The following is a 21,092-nucleotide window of genomic DNA, read 5'->3' as shown; positions in this document are numbered from 1 at the left end:
TAGCAGGCTGGTGTCATTGGTATTGGACTCGTGAGTGCCTACACCACCCTGTGATAATGGAGACAGCTGGAAGGTTAGAAACACAGAGATGCTTCAGATGCATTTCCAAATATTTCCCTGATGCAGGAGGGAGAGTCTGAGAGAAACTGGTCCCCTGACATTTGTCTACCAGATGCCAAGTCAACATGCTGAACTGAACACATTTCAATCTTAGGTACATTATAAAAAAAAAAAAGTGGTTGGCGGGTACATTTTTGCACTGCCTGCATGTTGGGCAGAGAGCCACCTAGTCACAGAGAGCTCTGGACCGGAAGTGTTTTCAAACGCTTGCTTAGAAGCATCGCTGTAGCCTGGAAAAGCAGCTGAGCTTTAGCTGCCGGAGGCCTGGGAGCAAGTCCTGGCCTTCTGCTTACTGCACGTGAAGAATTAAATCAAATTGCCCTAAACCTCACTGCTCTTACCTAGAGGCTAAACCCAGGTGGTGAAGATTGGCAACGTGCACACACGTGCGTGTGTGCGTGCATGCACATGTACGTGCACGTGTACGTTCACATGTGTGTTGACAGAGCCACTGTTCTGAGCACATAGCCCCACCCTTGCTTGGAGATTTCAGAAAGAATCGAGTGAGGATAGGAGGATTTCAGCTGATTGTCTCAGTCACGCTTGTAAGTAAGCAAAATAGAGCAGAGGTCAGCAAACTGCTCCCCACGGGCCAGATCCTCGGGGCCTGCCGTCTTTGTAAAGCACGTTTCACTGGATGACAGCCACGCCCATTTGTGTCTGTAGCGTCAGCGGCTGCCTGTTTGCCACAGCAACAGAGCTGAGCAGTTGTGACAGAGACCAGATGGGCCACAGGCCTAAAATATTTACTATCTGACCCTTTACGGAAAGTATCTGTCGTTCTCTGAAACAGAAGACGAGAGAAACTCGCGTTAAGACTGTGTCCTTGCACTCATCTTTATCGCCTGCATCTTCCAAGGCTGAGAACTTTCTTCTCCAATGTGGTGGGAAACATTAACAGAACTGACCTTGAAGGAACCTCTTCCTCCCCACATTCTTCCCTCTCCTCCATCCACGCTCATCCCCTCCTGGTGACCCCTAATTCTCTCTTGTCCGTTCGGTGGGGTGCGACACAGATTAGGACTGAGATGCTCAAACCACAGGGTTGTGAGCCTCCTGCAACCACAGTGTGATGTGAACAGCCCCAGGGACGCCAATTTTACAGAAAAATAGGTAAAATCTCATCTTTCAGAAAAACAAATTAGGAGATTTTAGATGAAGCACAGGACTGCAAAAAAAAAAAAAATTCCCAGTCTGCTCTGGTCCATCTAATATCCTCTCCCGGAGGAAAAAGCTCACCCTCTTCTGTGTGGGATTATAGACAAGAAACCTGACAAGGACTCTCCATGTGGGAGCCCAACACCTCAGGGTCGGACAGAGCTGTGTTTGATTCTTTGTTCAATTGCTAACTGGTCATGTGTCTGAACTGTTGCAAGATGCTCACTGCTTCTCATTCTGCAAAGCAAGGAATGAGTATCTTCCTAGGAAGGCTGGCGTGAGAGTGAAAAATGACAATCTGTACTGACGGTTCTCCAAACTGCCTGCACATGGAAACCACCTGGACACCTCCTGGATGCCCACGCCTCACCATCACACCAGCGAAAACAGAAGAGGGGATCAGCACTGCTTAAAAATTGCTCCAGATCATTCCATTGTGAAGCCTGGGTTAAGAAAAGCCTGATGCGCAGGGAAGAATTAGCGTGACTCAGCATGTGGTACTCACCTCGGACTGCCCGTCATGCAAGCTCCGACTTACCCCATGGTGGCAAATAGCCCGAAGTCAACGTGTCACCCCACCCTTATCATGTATTCGCATTGCAGAGACTAATGGTTCCCCTAAATCACATTGTGGAGACAGCTCCAGCCTCCACCTGATGCGAGCCCCGGGTCATCTGGGGCGGAACACCAATCCCCATCAATGCACAGGAATCCACATCCTTAAAGGACAGGACAAAGCACAGTCTCTGTCCTTTGGGGGCCACCAACAACTCGGAAGTGTCTCCAGAGCTCATCAAAGTCACCTGTGCTCTACCTGCTTGCTACAGATGGCAAGCAAAGAGTGTGTGTGTGTGTGTGTGTGTGTGTGTGTGTGTGTGTGTGTGTGTGTGTGTCTGTGTCTGTGTGTGTCTGACTGACTGAAGGACTCCTGACCCTGGAGTCAGAGACCCGGCTTCTCCCCCACCTGTCCGGCCTGGGTCTGCACATGAAAAGCCTGAGTTAGAGGTCTAAGGAGGCACTTTATTCTGGAAGTGGTCCCAAGGACCGCAAGTGAAGCGCCAGTGGGTAAAACAGGAAGGAAGACACACATGTAAAAATACGGCATCAATTCGGCCATGACTGGGAGTGACTGTGGCTCAGTCTCTCCCCCACGTGAAATACGTCTCAGAACCATTCACCTGGGAGAATGAAAAGGGGATGCATTTATTTAACAGTTCCAGCTCCCCTCGGGTCAGGAGTGGCCCCTCCAACATTAATCTCTCAGACGGTCTATCCTTAGAACCCTTCCAAAGTCTCACAGTGAGCTGGAGAAGCCCTGAGCAGAAAGATTCCCCTGCCTCCTCCCCCCGGCCCCCAAAGGCTGTTGAAACTGCATGGAACTGTTTGCACAGAATGTGGGGCTGGGAGGGTGGGAAAGAATGTAGAAGATGTTGGGTACCCAGTTTTCCCACTTAACCCTGACACAGCAGAGGTTCCAGGCATGATCTCATCTGGTCCTCCCCCAACCCCAAGGGGGCTAGCACCTTCCACTTCATTTTACAGTTGGGGAACCTGGACCTCTGAGATGCCAGGAAACCTACAGTGGCTGAATGGGGACTCAAACCCAGACTACCCACCTCAGACTCCTCCGCTTCTCACCTCTGAGCTGGTAAGTGGAGATTCCAGACACATCACTGCATCTCTGATTCTTGGTGCCCTTGTCTGTAAGACCATGTCGACAACCTCTGCCTCCTTTCTGGGCTATAATGAAGACAAAATGAGAAATGTGCGTAAACTATAAAGGCAAGTACACATACAAGGACTTAATTTTTTTTTTTTTAAGAAGGCAAAAAACAAAACTGCATGTTTCTGGTAGCAGGGGAAGGGGTGAACAGCTTTGAAAGGCACATCCATGACTTGGGTGGTTCTGCCTGAATAGACAGGCTGCCACAGGGAGCCCGGAGCTGGGGCAGATTCTTCCTGGTTAGAGGACAGCCTTTCTCTGGGGTTCAAAGATACATCTAAGTAACCGGGGGGAAGAAGGACAGTTGCTGGGTGTGCCTCTGGGTGTCCTAGAGAAACAAAAGCTAAGAACTACAGTTTCTCTCATAGATGTCAAGCGGCTTTGCAATTGAAAGACAGAGAGCAAGCCGCCCGGAGCAATTATGTTTTCATTATGATTCCCAAGCTGCTGTGTCACAAATCACATTTTCCCTCCCGGGGCGTGTTGGTGCAGAGCTGCTGACTGCAGTTCCCATCACTCCTCCAGCTGACTGCTCCAGCCGGGCCTGGGAGCGGCCAGCCGGCGGCTCTTCAACTGCGGCACCTGCACACGCACTGCGGAGCCCGCGGAGCAGATGCTCTGTAGCGAGGGCAACCTCTCCACTTGCAAACGACTACAGAGTCCTTTTTACTATCAAATTCCTGTTGAGATTTTTCTCAAGACAGACAGACCAGAAAACCCTTGAAGATTTTCGCGTCGACCTGCATTGCAGCTCAGCTGAGGGTGCTGAGGGTGGGCGTAACCTTGACTCGAAGGCACAAACATAAACACACCCAGGCGCCCTGGCTCTATTTAAAGCGGCAGAGATGAGCGCGCAGGAGCGCTGCCGTGATCATGCCGCCATCATGTGGCTGAAGGAGGAACTGCACCACTGGAGAGGAATCTGCCAAATCTGATACGGTCTGGGGTGTCCTTCCCTCCTTCCTCCCTCCCTCCCTCGCTCCCTCCCTTTTTCCTCTTCTCCTTTCTTCCTCTTCTTACTTCCTTCTTTCCTTCTTTCCTTCCTCCTTTCTTACACTGCGACAAATGCTCAGATACAAAAATGCATCTGACACACCTGCTTTTCAGGAGCCCAGTGAAAGGGAGGAGGAAAAGTGGAAGCAAAATAATTTAGTTCCACTGTTACCAGCCCCTTCTCCTGGGTTCCTGAGAATCAGCACAGTTAACTCTCACAAAACCCCCTGTGGGAGGGCATGTTATCGACAACTAGTTGTCAAATGAATCTGAGTGATCATGCAAACACATCCTTGATTACACTGTTGTTAAAACAGATTAGGTGATTTCAATGTCAAAATGGTGAGCTTCTATTTAAGAAGAGATGATTCTCACAAAACTTCATTAACTTTACATCTAGAGGGGGACCAGAACAAGTGATGCTTTTGCTTACCTATTGCTTTGAATAAAAATCAGTATTTCACCAAAAAAAAGGCATTGAGACTATGCCCTTATCTATTTTTCTATTAGGTTATTTGTCTTCTAATTCTCAATTTGTAGAAGCTTGTGTTATATCCTGAAGAGATTATCCTTTTTTGTGTTATATGAGTTGTAAATGCTTTCTCATCATCAGTCATTTGCTTTCTTTCTTTATGGAGTTTCTTAACAGAATATTTAGAATTATTGTTTTTAATATAACCAAAGCTGCTAATTTTGTTTTCCCTTCACAGTTTCTGAGTTTCCTGTCTTGCTCAGGAAGGCCTCCTTCACCTCAAAAGTATGATAGTCTTTAATACTATTTTTAAACAGAGTTTATAATTTTATTTTTATGTTTATCTTTAGTCCATGTGAATTTATTTTTATACACTGTTTAAAGTAAGCTAACTTCATTTTCATCCAAATATGAACTCAGTTGTCTCCGCACCACTTAAAAAATCTTTCTCCATTGAACTGAAGTGGCACATTTATTGTAGACTATGTGCCCATTTACAGCTGGATCTTACCTGTTTCACCAACTTATTCATACTTCTCCACTACTATGCTATTTCCATTTGGTAGGACAGACCCCTCCCTTACTAATTTTCTTTTACAAAATATGTTAACCTCTACATCATATATGTATACACTGTCTGAATTTTTAGAGTAAACAGGCATTACTTTTATTAATAGAAGCAATCTTTGCTTCTCTATCTTCTGCAGGGCTTACATTGTATTTCTGGATGCCAGGGAATGCCTGGGCCTGTCTCTGAACCTGCTGGAGGGAACGTGATTGGCCCAGATTGAGTCAGTCTATTTCTCTGTTGCCAGAGGAGGGGTCTCATGGCTGTCAGGAGCCACCCCTAATAGCGAGCAGTGGTTGCTCTCCGTAAATGGGGTGGTTGTGAGATGGGCAGAGACCCCAGTGGTGTTTCCAAAGACCTCTAATCCCAATTCATTCAAAAATCACGTATTGATTGCTGTTTCTCTGCCAGGGCTTGGGACTGGGGAATCACAATTAAATCAGATACAGTCTTTGCATTCAAGAAGCTCAGGGTCTAGAAGAGATAGACATATGTGAAGACAAAATTAGGCCCTACCAGGCAAAGAAGTGGAATGAACATATATGCATCGTGCTGGGGTGGCTTTACGGGGGCCGGGGGAGTGACATCCTTCCAGGTGAGTTAAGAATGTGATCCAGAAGTAGTGGATGCTGGGTGAGGGCCGTGTAGCACAGGGTTCCTCCCTCCATAGGGGACCCGTCCCCCCACAGCTCAGGGGTAGGAAGGTGTGTGATGATCCTTGTGTGTGCATGTGTGCAGGTGGGCGCGGTCCCCCGCACAGGCACCTGGCCAGAAGCCACGGGGTTTGAAGAGAGAGATGGAAGGATTTAGGATGGAAGCATTGGGTTCTTCCCTGTCCCCAAGAGACAGCACAGCCAAGCACTGCAGGCAGGGTATTCGGAAAGATACAGTTCTCACTGTCCCAGAAAACGGGAGCTTATACCCCAAATAAAGACTCTGCCTCATCCTGTACCACCTTTTGCGTCTTTCTCCTGACACACAAGTGCTGTTTGTTTGAAAGTTTATCTCAACTGGAGGTTTTAAGGAAGGGCCCCTGGACACCGCCATGGATCCTGTGTTATGCTTCAGCTGCTTTTTTGATGTTTGTCTGTTCACACAGATGAAGTCATGAAGATCACAGTCTAGGGCAAGATCATATTTTCTGTGGTAATTATTGTTCTTGGAAATAGGAGAGCAGGGGGAAGGACAGGATCCAGGCAGCCATCCAGCTCACCGCTAGGTTAACCCCTGAGGGAACAGAGACCTGGAGAGGGGACGTGACTTGGCCAAGTTCACACAGCTAGCTCGTTGCACGCAGATGTATCTAAAGCCAGCTCATCACTATGCAATAAAATGGAGGCCTCCTTTTGATAGAATGTATCACTTCCTTTCTTCCAAACATCAAGGTCAGCATTATCTTTATTTTTTGTATGTGACAGTTTGCAATATAAAAATAGAAAATATAAAAGTTAATTTTTAAATAATTTAAATATAAATTAAACAAATTTAAATATAAAATTTGGAGAGAGAAATGCATCCAAAGGACAAACCAAAAGGAGAATACAGGCTCTCCCACCCCCACCACCAAAAGCAGACTTCCAGCAAGAAAAGGCTGATTAGGTGGGGAATGCCTACCCACCCCAAGCCTCCCCGAAGAAGTCTTCCCTGCACACTCCTGTCGCTCTGCCCATTCCTCCCCACGGAGAGCCCCAAATCTCCTCACTGGAGAGTTTGGGACAGAGCATGCGGCATCCATGGCTCATCTTTCTGCTTCCCTTTGTTGGTCCAAAAGTGCTGGCCCGGTGCAGCTGGGTCCTCTGACATGAAGAATAAAGTCCTGACCCCAAGGAGAAAGCTATCTTTTTTCCAGCACTGTCAGGAGCTGTGTGGAAAAGCCAGTCCAGTTCTGGAGAACAGTCCTAGAAATCCATTGTCTCCTCGATCTCCAGCTTTCTCTTTGTCTGTAGTCAAGGTGGCATTCTCTTCTCCTCGGTCCACCTCCTTGTGTCTCGGTTGATTCAGAGCTCTGACAGGGGGAGGGGGTGTGCTGGGTTCACCCCTTCCATCAAAGAATGTCAGGATGCATTCGCAGTAGCTAATTTAAAGACTGGGAGTAGCTTCCTCATGGTTTCTACAAAGGGTGCCAAATCGGTCTGCAATTTCATATGAAATATAAATGCCTGTCATAGTTGAAAGATGTTTCAAAACTCAACACTTTTTTTTTTCTATACTTCACTTTTTGGACAACAGCAGAACAGAATATATGACCAATGAGAACCCGACCTGCGAAACCAGCCACTCAGAAGACAATGGTCCAGGAGCCAGCACAACCTGGAGGTCAAGGGAATCTCACTGGCTTCTCTCGAATACCCCTAGATTATCTCCTCTGCTTCCTTGAGTCTCAGAATCTTAGCAGCCAGAGGGTTCTCAAAGGTCACCTAATACAACCATTTGGAGGAACTGAAAGTCCTGCCACATTTCCCCAGTAGCTTCTGTCCAGTCAGCTTCCTCACCGCCAGAGAACTGGAGTCTAACGAAACCCAAGGTAGCACAGGTCATCTTTGAACACATTGATTTTTGAGGAATTTTTGTTGTTGTCTGGTTTTGCAAAGCATGCTCAAAGTAGCCACCCTGAACTCCATCTAAATCCTACTCTTCGTGGGGCAATACTGCAGTTCATCAATTCCAAGACGCATGTTTGTTTATGACATTTTCTGTCTGAGCATGGAGCTCCTCTGAATGTCTGATGACTTAACATCTTACAGCGGTGCTTGACCGGGTAGCGGATGGGACATAGTTGTTGTCTGCGAGTGTGTGAGCTTAGCTCTTCCTGGTGGTGGAGTGAAAATGGCAACTTCTCAGCATTTCAGTCAGCAAACCACTTAGATGCCTTTGGAATAAGGAGCCTAAGTTCCCTTGGTGACCTAAAAAAACTTAACAGTTGAAATTTTCTGAAAACTGAGAAAACACCAGCATCAAAATGTTCAAAGGCATCTGGGATAAAAACCAACAACACTCCTGGAGATACTAGTGGAGCACCCTCAAACAGTGCTGTATCATAAAGCTGTTACAAAGAGAATAAAACTGATGACACAATACAGCAGAACTGTTCAACGCATGTGCCTAATACACCGGGTGCAGTAACCATTTTGGAAATGAAACACTTGTTGGTTTATGACGTGCCAGGAACTCTGCTAAACCTTTTCCATGTTTTATTCCACACAAAAACCTAATGAGGTAGTTAGTACAAGTCCCCTACCCCTTACACAAAACTTCTGGGGCAAGGTGAATTTTGAAAATCCATAACTCTTTTCATTATTTTAGAAAAGCAATGTAGTGCATGTATTGTGTGTTTTACCTGACACTATCAGCACGGCCTGGGATAATGTGCTTTAATCAAACATATTAATATTTGGCAGCAAAATCCATGCATATTATCAAAGAGTTGGGTAAAGAAAGACCTCAACAAGCCTCATGCCAGTTCAGGTCGGGTTTAGCTGCCAAAGAAGTTTGCCATGGGCTTATGAAAATATTTCCTGTCTTCAGATATTTGGGGATATTAGAAAGGCAAATGAGACATTTTGGACTTGTATTACTATCTCCATTTTGCAAATAAAGTGAAGCTTTGTAAGGAGCTTCACTGATGCAGCTTCCTGAAGTGTGGAGTTGGGCGTGGGACCTGGATCATTCTCACTCCACAGCACACCATGCACCAAGGTCTTAACCATGATGCTCTGCGGCCTCAGGGAGACATCTGTCAGGGGGTTGAGGGCCACTCGCATGGGCCCTGAGTCTTCTACTCTGCAGATTAACCACCAGCAGACAATCACTGTCTCAAATCTTGCTGCCAAGATGGCTGCTCACCTTTCAACACACAGCCATTACCCTCAATCCCCTCTTAACCATTAGAGCACAGTCTCATACCACCCAGAGGGAGACACCTGCTCATACAAGACCAAAGAGGTGTGGTGAGGAATTCACTCTCTAGCAGCACCAAACACTTGCTCAATGAATTTTTAAAAAATCAAAAAAATTTACAAGCAGATGATGTGGTCTCTGCTTTTATGATGCTCATAATCTTAGAAGGAAAAGATCTAAGAAAAAGCCAGCATTGGATCCAAACTCAGGTTTGAGAAACTTCCATCCCAGTTCTATTGAAATCACAATTCCTCGTACAAATTCCCATGGAGAAGTCACAAATATCATAAGAATTTTAATAATAACAGTGTATAAGTGCTGTAGCCAGCTCATCTGATTTGAAACCTATTCCTATCTGGGTGACCTTATGCAAATTACTTAACCCCTCTTTGCCTCAGTTTTTCCATCTAACAAATGGGAAAATAATTTCTCTCATGTGAGCTCTCAAACTAGTATCTGGCCATAGTAAGGACTCACTATGAACATGAACTTCTCATCATTATCATCATGGATCTATCTGACACGTGAACCACGGTCTCCTAGAAAGGAGAGGTGGCAGAAGCAAATTTAGGAGCCAGATCTGCCTGCCTCTGAAGCTCAGGATCTTAAGCATTAGGCTGTCTTGTTTCACATGCCTAGGACTTGTGACACCTAGAAACCAATCTACCCCTGAAATCCTAGGACCCTTCCACAACCACACCAAGGAGCAACACCATGACTTTCCCTGTCTCAGAATTAGTGACTTGACGCAAAACAAAACAAATATGGCCATCTCCATGGAATCTCCCTGGTGTAAAGTGGATTAATCTGCTCTGACACCATCATTATTAAAGGCTTTACTATGGGTAAGAATTCATGTGGTGCTCTCTAAAGAAACAAAGGGGGTGCAAACAGTCTTAGTCTTCAAAGAGCTCTCACCCTAGCAGCAGTTACAATATATATATAAATACATTAGAATATAGTGAGATATATACACATATACATGCATATAATAGACACTTGACACTTTGTGCATAATACTTACTTGCTGCATCTGAGTCTAAATTTATTCATTCAGAGATAATGATTTTTATTCTCTCCTATAAATTCTTAGATCTTTAAAAGAAGCCACGTTTTGCTCATTTCTTTATCCATACTGCCTATAAAATGAATACTCGAGAAAGAAGGAAGGAAGGAATGAATGGAGGAATGACTTGTGTGGCCTGCAGTCTCTAACCAGATTCTCCCACAATGACTGGTGCTCCCTCCAGCAGTCTCTGGAGCACAGGGGAGCACACCCCCCATCAGTACTTCCATCAGTCCTCCCCACACCCAAGCACAAAATCATTTGGCCACACCAGCAAATGTTCCCTCAGGGGTGGAAGGGAAGGGACAATACAGACCTAAAGAAAACGAGGCTGACTTCTCTTAATCACCTTGCCAAAATGGGAAAGGGAAGTCAAACCAAAAGGAGAATGGTTCATAAATGCAAGTTCTCCTAATAGCACTGGTGAACCCTGGGGGTAAATGTTTCGATAGCTGAAGTATAAAGAAGTTCCAATCTCCCCTACAGTCTTAGAGGGTTTTAAGGGGATTCCCACTGAGCAACCACTCCCATGTGTGTTCACCTTCACCTTCAGGAAGCACTTCGTGGCTACTGCACACCTTACTGTGATTGCACCTCCTCTGAACACCTAAACTGGCACTGAAGCCTAGCGGTTGTGTTTGGGAAACGGAATCCAACCTAGATTCAAATCCTTACACTCCGTATACCAGCTGTGTGACCTTCTGCAATATAATCATACTCTTTAAGCCTATACTTCCTTATTTCAACTTGCACATATGGATAGCACCTGCCTCCTAAGCTGTTTTACAAATCAAAAGAGATAATCTGCATGGGAAGTACTCAGTGCATTGTCTGACAAAGTTATCTTAAAAAATGTCTAAAACTATTATTATTCATTCCTGCATCGATAACTTATGTTACATTTAATCATAGATGTTCCTTGGGTTGTACTAAGTATTTAATGCATGCTTATTTTGTCTTTTTGATGGCAATAGCTTACGTACTGAGTCTCTGTTGTAGTCTCATTCATGTTTTTCAGCAAGATACGATGGTTCTTAGCAAAACTGTGATGTAGGTGAGAGCAAGCTGTGTAGTTGAGTGGCAAGAATGCATCGGAGGGCTCTTTTATCTTCGCTGACCAACTGTCTCCACAAGCCACCACCTGCCCCTCTTTGAGTAGAATCTTCTCCCAACACCAGGAAACAAATTGCAAGTTGGGTCCTGTGAGTAGGTTATACTACATGGCAAGGGGAATAAAGTTTCTGATAAACTGTATTTATGATAGGGAGATTATCCTGGAATATCCAGGTGGCCTGATATAATCACAGGGTCGTTTCATGGGGAAAAGGGAGGCAGAAGGCTCAGAACCAGAGAGATGACATCATGAGAAAATCTCACCGGGCTGTTGCGAGTTTTGGAAGTGGAGGAGGGGAGCCATGGGCCAAGAAAGGCGAGGAGTCTCTAGCAGTTGGAAAAGGCAAGGAAGCAGAATCTCCCCTAGAAGTTAAAAAGTCATGTGGATAACTTGAGTTTGACCCAGTGAAGTTCATTTCAGATTTCTGATCTGCAAACTGTAGGATAATCAATTTGTGACTTAAGGCACTGAGTCTGTGCTAACTTGTTCCAGCAGCAAGAAAAAATGAATGCACTGGCCCATGAGGTGATGTAATGGGGGAGCCCCCAGGGACAGTGATGACTTACAGAGCTTATTCAGGTGACCTGGAATAGCGGAGCCAGAAAGACAATGTGACCTGACAAGTCAAGGGGGAAAAAGCTGAGCAGAACCCAGACTGCCATTCTGAGCACTAAGATGGAGTGACAGGGCTACGCAGTACGGAGAGCAAAGGGCAAGGTAAGGCGTTAGGGAGACCCAGGGCAGGGGGCTGGTTCCAGACTGGCACTGGGGGAGCAGCAGGAGGGATGGGAGAAATGCTTGACTGCATCGCGACAAGGCAAATATATGCCTGATACTTTATAGTCTGGCGGCTCTCCCACTGGAGACATCACGACCATTCACTGCGCTAGGAGCCTGGGCTCCATATACAACGTCTGTCTGTACCTCCTGTGACACCTTCCATGGCCCCGACACCAACTCAGCTCTGATTGTAAACTGACCAACGGTCTGTCCAAAGAAGTCCATGATGGTGGTCAGTGGGATGATCTCCCCCGTGAGACAAGGACTCTACTTGTGGAAGCCTGTCTTTCTTTTCATAATAGTCCTAATATCTCACTTCATGGGAAGAAAGCCACGCCAATAACACCCTATGATAAAGCATGTGGTCATAAAGTTTTTATTCCCCACATTCGATAGGAGAAGGAAGGCAGCTTTCAAGTTCAGTGTCTTCAATTACTTCCAACAATACCTAATAGGTATTAGGAATTTTATTTTTAAATTAGGAATGCATAAATAAACAAATAAAATAAGAACACCAAGAGCAACTGGAAAACACAGCCAGTGTTCCTCAGGCTAGAGTGCTATTGTATTTTACGACAGTTGCCTAAGGATATCCAGGGCATATAATCAAAACCTGCCCCTCGCACTGATCTACACCGCGGGGAAGTGTGGGGCTGGCAGTGGGCCGACAGGAGCTCCGGGCCCAGACTTCTCTCCAGCTGACTGTGTGTCCTTGGCTTAGTCTCCTCCACCGGGATAAGGCCTTTCTCTGGCTCTGCATCATTCAAGCTTCACTCCGGCTCTGAAGGCCCATGACTGTATTGCTCCAGCCAAAGGTCACTGTCATTTTTCCAAGGTTGCCTTCATGGTCAGGGAGTTTTGGGACCGATACCGGTGTATCACAGTGACAAAGTGTCCTTGGCTGCCTGGGGAGCGGTCACTGCCTACAGAGGAGCAGAGGGAGGTGAGGAAGTCACACTGCTGACAGGGGTCTCCGTGGGCACTGAATACCACTTAGGAGTCTCTCACAAGACCCCAAGTCCCTCCCCACTTCCTTTAGGGAAAAAAAAGAATTTTCGCTTCAGTCCTGGCATTAGAATGAGCCAGGCAGTCATACAGTCTGAACTGAAAGGGGCCTTAGAGGTAAGTGGCTGCAAACCACTGCCGCCCCCAATGCTCAGCACGCCCACTTATAGGTGGGGACGCCCACATCTCAAGAGAGCGAAGCTGGCCCACGGGTCCACTCCCACTAAGCAGCAGAGTGAGACCCGAATGCCAGTGGCTCCCCCAGCAGACCCCTGCCCTTTCTGTGACTGCAAAGGCCATCCTTTATGAGATTCTCTGTGTTTGTCTAACATACAGTCCAAGGAAGTTCTACAAACCCTTGCTTTGCAAAGGGTGACCCATGACCCAGCAGCACTGGCATCAGCTGGAAACCTGTTAGAAATGCAGAATCTCAGACCTACTCAATCTGAACCTACTATTGTGATAAGGCCTCCCAGGGGACACAAGTGCACCTTGAAGTTTGAGAAGCACCAACATCTCAAATACAAACAGTCAGAGTCCGCAGAAGTCTCCTAGATTAGTCGTCCAACACCGGGAATTACTGCAGCTCCGAGTGGCCCCAGAGGACCACGATGGTTACTTATTGATCAGCATTAGCAGGTGGCTCTTTAGTTCTCCAGGCAGAAACCTGTGACCTTCATGGGAGAAGCCTGAATGATTCTCAGTCGCTACTTAGGAATCTACATCCATTTTTGGTATCTAGGAAACAAGGGAGAGGTTTTTTTGGCTTGTTTTTTGTTTTTTTTAAATATCAGATGACTGTGACTCTTTTGTTAACTTCTGCTTACTTTGCTTTGGCTTTGGTTTCATGAAACCAGAACCTCCTATTTACACAGGGTTTACATAAGGTTCATTGTTCTTTCTGTGGCACAAAGAGGCAGCCTAAGGAAGAGAAAAAAGCAAGAGCAGTGGGCCCAGAGTCCCCCAGAGCTGAGTTCCAATACTGCCTCAAATATTTAACAGCTGTATGTCCTGAAGCAGGGCAGTTTACCTCTCTGAACTTCACTCTCATCAGTAAAATTGTTATGCCGATAAGAACTAACTTAAGGCGAGTCTCAAGAGATTATATACACGAAAGTTCCCAGGCAAGTGTTTAGTAGGATGCAGAGCTGTGTAATTTAGAAAGGTAGTAAATAGAGCATGCAATAAATACTTCCTGAGCAGCTACACTGTGAGCAGACACAGGGCATATGCTACTAAGTGAGACATACAGTGATGTCTCCATTAGAACTACTGCCCATTGAGAAAGTAAGGGAAAAAATGACTGAGTGCTTGCTATGTATGTGCGAGGCACTGTTCTAAGGACTTTACTTGGACTGATTTAATCATCACTGCTATCCAGTGGTTCTAGGTACTATCCTTAACCCACTTTACAGATGAGGAAACTGAGGTACATAGGAGTTAAGTAACCTGGTTAAAGGCTGTACAGCTAGTAAGTAGACACACCTAGGTCATTATCCCAACAGGTCGGTTCTGGAGCCCAGTTTCTTAAGCTCTCTGCTACCGTGCCTCACTATACGCAGCAACTAAATATATATAAATAAATGCTCCAAGAAGAGATGGCCAGGGAGCTGGAAGAGTGTACCACGGAGCCCCAACCCCATCTGAGGGGCTAGATCAGGCTCTCTGAGAAGGTGAAGAGAAGGAGGATGGGAAGGAGGTGATGAGAACTCAGGCTAAGAAGGGGAAGAATCACCCCAGCCAGGAGAGAACAGGGGTGAAGACCTGGGACTAACTGAGAGCTCAGGTAATTTAATACTAAGTGACAGAAGAGCTCTTGATTCCTGAGGAATGCAGCTCAAAACTCAACCAACCAACCCAAACGTTCATGAAGACAATCTCTTGAATGTTACTTCTGTCATATATACATTCCCAACTTTTACCAGGGGCCACTGTCAATATCGGTCCTGGTCAGAGAGAGACAGGTGAGCTGGCAATGAGAAGGACAGAGACCACGGGCTTTGGCATCGAGTCTGGCCATGGATCCACGGATTCCTCCTTTCTGTGTGACCTTGAGAAGATGATTTTAAATTGTCTCCTATAACTTAGTTTCCTTATCTGGAAAACAGGAGTAATAATACTACTTTTTATAACTGTGGTGAAGATGAAGTAAGCCATGCGTGTATGGCGCTAGCCTATAGCAGGGGCTCAGGGAATGTCTTCCCCCTCCCCTTTTCAGTGGTCGAAGTTGGAAGATGGTAGTTGTTCAGGGAAACCAGACACTATCTCCAAACATCCAGGTCCCCTCACCCACCCTCCATCTTTGAAGGTATCTGGTTTACCTGATGTCTTAAGCAATGATTGGTTATCAAGTTCTGTCACAGAGTACCCATGAGACTTGTCAAAAAAGTCTTTGTTTGTTTAAGATCCTTCAGAGGAAGCAAAACTCTAAATTGGACGAAGATACCCAAGTGCCCTATTGAGAGTCTCTCTTATAAACAAGTAAACAAAATGTGAAACTAGACAATCAAATTACAATGTAAGAAAACAGCTAATAAAACAAATGGGGTTTTTCTGTTCCTAGCAGTGCACACTAAAGGAATATGTATGCCTTCAATCTCCACCAATGCCAGACAGAGAATTTTGGAGTCAACAAAGACAGTCTTTTTCAGGGGTACCTGGAACTTCAGAATTGAAATCATCTTAAAGAACACTGGGTTAAGCCCCCCGTTTGCCAACATTTATGAGTGATTTTTAAAGCTGAAGCAAAAATCACATGGGGTTATTGGCAGAGGTAGTACTTGAACTTGGGACTCCTGAGGCCATCAACGGGCAGTACGTGCCCTGGTCAGCTAAGGAGATTTGCTGCTCAACACAAAGAATTCAAGTCTCAACGTTTAAGCAGAAAGCTGTGGGTAAGTGGCTAAATTCCCTTCTTTGAAGAGCGAAAATAGAGTTAAAACTGCTATAAAGCAACAAAGCCTCAATTCAACAGATCTAAGGACATATTCTCTTTTCCTAATAGATGTAATAATCCTCGTGCTTGTCATTTCTCATTGACCCCTTTGTGGGAAGTTAGTAAAGTTTGCTTAGATTTGCATGTGATTTCCATACTGGTCACCCAATCCCAAACTCACGTCAGTGGGTAATCACAGGCCAGTTCCTGTTCTGGTTCCTGGTCATTAAACAAGAATGCTAAGTGCTTTAGCCTCTGCCAGGCAAGGCCATCAACCCAAGGAAAGGAAGGCTATTCTCCATCATGGCATCTTTCCAGCTGGGGATCAAGGCAGCCTTCCTAATACTGATGCCCTTCAAATGCCTTTCAAAAAGGCCACAAAGGACTCCCCAGTGCAGTGATGCAGCATGTGGTCCGAACAAGTCAGCTATGAAAGAAACGTCTGGGGCAACTGAGGACATTTGAATTTGGAATGGGCATGACATGGCACTAGGAAATGACTGTTAATTTTGAGCGGTATGATAATTGTATGATCATTATGTAAGATAATAGCCTCATTTTTAGAGACGCATTATGGAATATTTGGAGTGAAATGTCAAGATGTCTGTAATTTGCTTTAAAACATAAACTACTCTAAAATACTAAGCAAATTTTCAAGGATAAATCAAATGCAGCAAAATGTTAGTAAGTATAAAATCAAGGTTTAAGTATCTGTTACAATACGCTGTCTACTTTTCTGTGTGTAAAAATTTGCATACTAAAAATTTTAAAAGGAAATAAAGTTATTCTTTTAGAATTTAAAAAGAGCTATGGAACATCACCTCTTGTTATTCTGTTTGTCCAGCCAAAGTCCATTTCCAAAGATAGATGCTATGATAAAGAAAATAAGAACTTTTTTCTTTTTTATGTAAAAAGAACACACAGTTAACTAATAGATGAATATTTACTCACTGCAAAAACTCCCAAACATCAAGAAGTATAAAAAGTAACAAATGAAAGTCCCTCTCTGTGGACTGTCCTCTCCCTGTCAAATTCCTCCAATAGCTCCTGCCCACCCCCTGCCCACCCTTCTCCGCACCATTAACAGTTTAGTGGAAGTGACTAGGATAATGGATTTGTGTTCCTGGGCCAACTTGATGCTGAAATCATCCATGAAAAAAAAGTGATAAAAGCAGAGTAGAGGGGTGGAGGGGGGACAGGGGCAGGAGAGGAAACAAGCCTTCTGAAGCGCTGAAAAGCTGGACGCAGGTATATTATTTTTGGAGAGACGCCTCGGTGCTCATTCTGTGTTCTCCCCATGAGGAGAATATGGCCCTCCTAATACTGGGTTCAGTTCATCATCCAGGAAAGCCAGAACTTTGCAGATATTCCTTCCCTTAAACCGAAATGCCCAGGTCAGTAAAGGAAAATCCTTCTCCCAAGGTTGTATGGTCATAAAGTGAACATTCTCAATGCTGCTTTCTGAACATGGCAGGGTCCGGTCTGGGAAGAGAGTGTCACCTCCAGTGTTTGGCCCTGACGAGGACCCAAGGCTCCAGAGTGGAAACCATGACAAGAGGGTTCCCTTACGCTGTGAACCCTTGGTTAAGAAATGGGAGCTCATGTTAAATGTGTAAGTGTCATCTGTTTACATCAAGTAGCCAAATGGGCACTGTGTAGCACCAAACACACTGGTGTTTTCATGAAAACAAACAGTTTGGTATGATTTATATTCTTACAGTCCCTGAAACTTGATAGAAGCAAATTTTGTACTAACAGCCGCACACGTGTACAACAGCTTATACCTGAAATGACAAAAGAATCATCAACCTTTAGAAAACGTGACTCCGGTCCTCTCAGAGTACTCTGATGCACTAGGTTTGACTCTGGCGGTCTGGTGGAAGACACTGCGCAAACTGTTGGGAATGCCTCGCATTGTGTTGAAACAATGGACTGGCTCTCTTGTTTTGGGTGGTATGGTTGTGTTTTCCAGAAACTGGATGAATCATTTGTCTCAAGCAGGCAGTGGCCATGCCAGCTTGGCTGTGCTCCAGGTAGCTTTTCCTAAAATCTGCAGAAGAAATGTGTGCTATAAATAGAAATGTTCGAGACACATTTCCTGGAAGAAAAGTCCTAGGTGATCAAGATCTCCTTCTCATCTATCTCTATGAAAAAAAGGGCTCCTTCTGGGTCTTTCTTCTCTTAGATCTGTGAGTATAATTATCTGAAAAGGATCATCCAGGCCATGATTTTACACAGGGAAAAGGAAGTAGTATTCCTCAGTGCTTTAGCAATGTATATCAGTTAAGAATGCTTTGGTTGCAAATAAGAGAAACAGGGTCTAACAGAGGCTTAAGCAAATATGAGATTTTTCTCCATCATGTATCAAGAACTTTATAGAGAAATTAATCCTAAAGTAATATGGCAGCTCAAGGATACCTATCAAGAATACCCATTCCTTTTGCCTTTCCACTTCACTATCCTTAATAAACCGGTCTTTCATTCTCATTGCTATTGTCTAATTGTTACAAAATGGATTCCATAGCTCCAAGGAACACAACTTTAATAAAGGCTGAAAGAAGAAGAAAGAAGTTATCTATCTGTCCCTTTTATTTGGAAAGAAAATATCTCAGCCTTCCAGCCAAGTTCCCCTCAACTCTCATTGGCCTGAACTGGATTTCACCATCTCCCTTAGCTGAAGGGAAGCAAGAAAATTGCCTTTTACAAAAGGAAAAGGTGTTCATGACTGAATTCAAGCAATTATGATTTGCCACCTGGGACTCTACACATTGTAGAGGTTGCTGTTCTCAAGAAGGAAGGTGGAAGTGGATATTAAGCAGATAACTAACACTCCTGTGCCATCCAGTGACCATGCTCCACCTCCAGTGCCTTGTACTCCGAATCTTCTCTCCCTCTTCTGCCTTTAACACAAGCAGAATATACAGCATTCTCATTTTTTAAGGCTTGGTTTAAGCCTTCCTGAATGGTCTCCTCCAGGACGTTATCTCTGAGGACTTTATCCCACAGAAATCATAGCTACCATTGATTGAATGTTTACTGTAAGCCAAACATTAGGCTAAATTTGAAGTATTTTTAACAATTCTCAAAGAATCTCGCCAAATAGATGGCATCCCTCATCATATAGTAACTTTTCCACAGTCAGCACAATGAGTATGGAGTGAGGGCTGATTTGAACTCAACTCTATCTGAAGCCAAAGACCTTCTCTCTTTTCCCTCTAACACATGTGCCCTTTTTCTCTACTGAATTCCTGTGGAACTCAGAACACTGCCAAAAGCCTCTGTTTTCTTCTGCATTACTCTATGAATTATTTATTTGTGTAAATTATACAGAAAGAGTTCTACTTCCTAGGGTCAGGGAGGTCTTCAAGTTGTCCTCGTCATTTATCTCCAACCATGTCTAACTAGCCAAGTAAGCTTTCTTTACAGGGTTTTTTTTTTCTTTTTTTTAAAACCCAGGGCCTAAGGAAAGCTTTCTCAGTGAAGACCTGACCTTAGTGTTCTTGTCTTATCAAGAATGAGGTGTTTGTTAAAATTATGGTATAGTGGTTCTCAATCTTGGCTGGTTTAGCTGGTCTCAGGTGGGACCCGGGTGGAGCTCAGACATTAGTATTTTTAAAAACCTCCTTAAGTTTTCATGTGCAGCCCAGATTACAGTTTTAAAATGAGACTGAGTCTCTGTATGTTTACCCAGCAGTTTCAGTCTGTTCTAATGATCAGGTTAGTCTGTGCAAGACCAGCCACTAATGACCTTTTTGAGGGAAGAGTAGAAACTCTTTCTTGGCTCTAGTCATGATGGAGAATTTATTCTAGTCCTAGGCTTGAGTGTGTAAGAAGGGTGTTAGGGATTTTTGTAAAACATAACAGAGCCAACATCTACAGAACCTCTACTGCAATGCTAGTCACTACACTAAGAACTTTCAGTGGCTGATTATTTTCTTCCTTATATTACCCTTTGAGCTAGCTTTGTATTACCCCATTTTATAGTCAGGGAAAATTACTTAAGGATACATGGTTAGTAAATGGTGGAACCAGGGGTCCAATCCAGGAAGTCTGACCTTGGTCTCTGGTTTTCTCTGTATGGTACTTCCTGCTCTGAAACACACTGGAGTCTTTCAATGGCATTATGAAGTAAAGTATTATCCTGTCTACTGAGCGAAAAGAGGATGGGAAGTTAGAGCCCAGGACTGGTCTGCACCTTTATCTTAGAGCAAAGGAATCTGACATTGAAAGAGAAATGAAGGCAGCTATTAGCTGTCAAGGGACTTATGCTTCTATAAAGCCAAGCTAAAGAATCTTCTACCATGTGTAAGACCTCACACTACACGCAGGGACTTGATCTTTTTAAGGCATAACAACAGTTATTTCTAGGCAGTATGATACTGTGAATTAACTCTGGAATCTAGACTCTAGCAGAGTTTACATGTTGGCCCCAATCTTGTAAGTAGGGTCCCATAAGCTAATCCCTAACTTTCTGAGCCTCCATAGCCTCACTTGTAAAAAAACAAAATAAAATTAAATGTTATGCTTCAAGTGGCTCTGAGAATAAAAGGAGATAATAAACATAATAGCTTATAAATAACTATAAATATTGCCTAATTCTGTTCCCTAAGAAACACCCGTTCAGCTCAGCCATCAGAGGGTTAAGAAAGCCAGCTTGAGTGCAATCACGAGGCTGAGATATTTGATTTCTGAACAAAGGTTCTATAATTTCAGCTTGGCTGTGCCTATACCCAGCTCTGCGCCCAATCCCTGCAGCAGCCTGTGGGACTTGTAAGCAGACCCATAGCTCTGCAGTAATGCTCTTTGAAAAAGTACCGTGCTTTAATAAGTCACTTTTCTCTCCTCCGGCTAAGTTCACATGAATTAGATTGCAAGGCACTTTATGCAAAACGTCTGACCTTCACTGCCTCTGATTTGCATTGTCATCGTTCCTTTATTCTCCTAAAGTGCCTTCATTTTGCATAATGTTATAATGTTATTCAGGCTCTGCAGTTAGCACTATTTCATTTCTCCAATTATAACCATTTTAGGCAAAGCTATAGATAACCTTCAGATACCCATGCCTGTGTGATATTTCATTCACAAGGAGGAAGCAATGAAACTCGACTGAAAAAAAAGAAAAAGAATTTTAAAAGCTCATTTTGGGTGGACTTTTAAAACTTCAAGACTAGATTTTCTTTCCCTTTTGGGGATTAAGAGAGAGTGTTGTCTCCGTCCCCCATGAAAATCTCTGCATTACTGTTTAGTTATCACAGGCAAAG

This window comes from Vicugna pacos, chromosome 25 (genome assembly GCF_048564905.1).
Source record: "Vicugna pacos chromosome 25, VicPac4, whole genome shotgun sequence".
In the NCBI taxonomy this organism is placed as follows: domain Eukaryota; kingdom Metazoa; phylum Chordata; class Mammalia; order Artiodactyla; family Camelidae; genus Vicugna; species Vicugna pacos.
Note: the sequence above shows the minus strand (reverse complement) of the source record.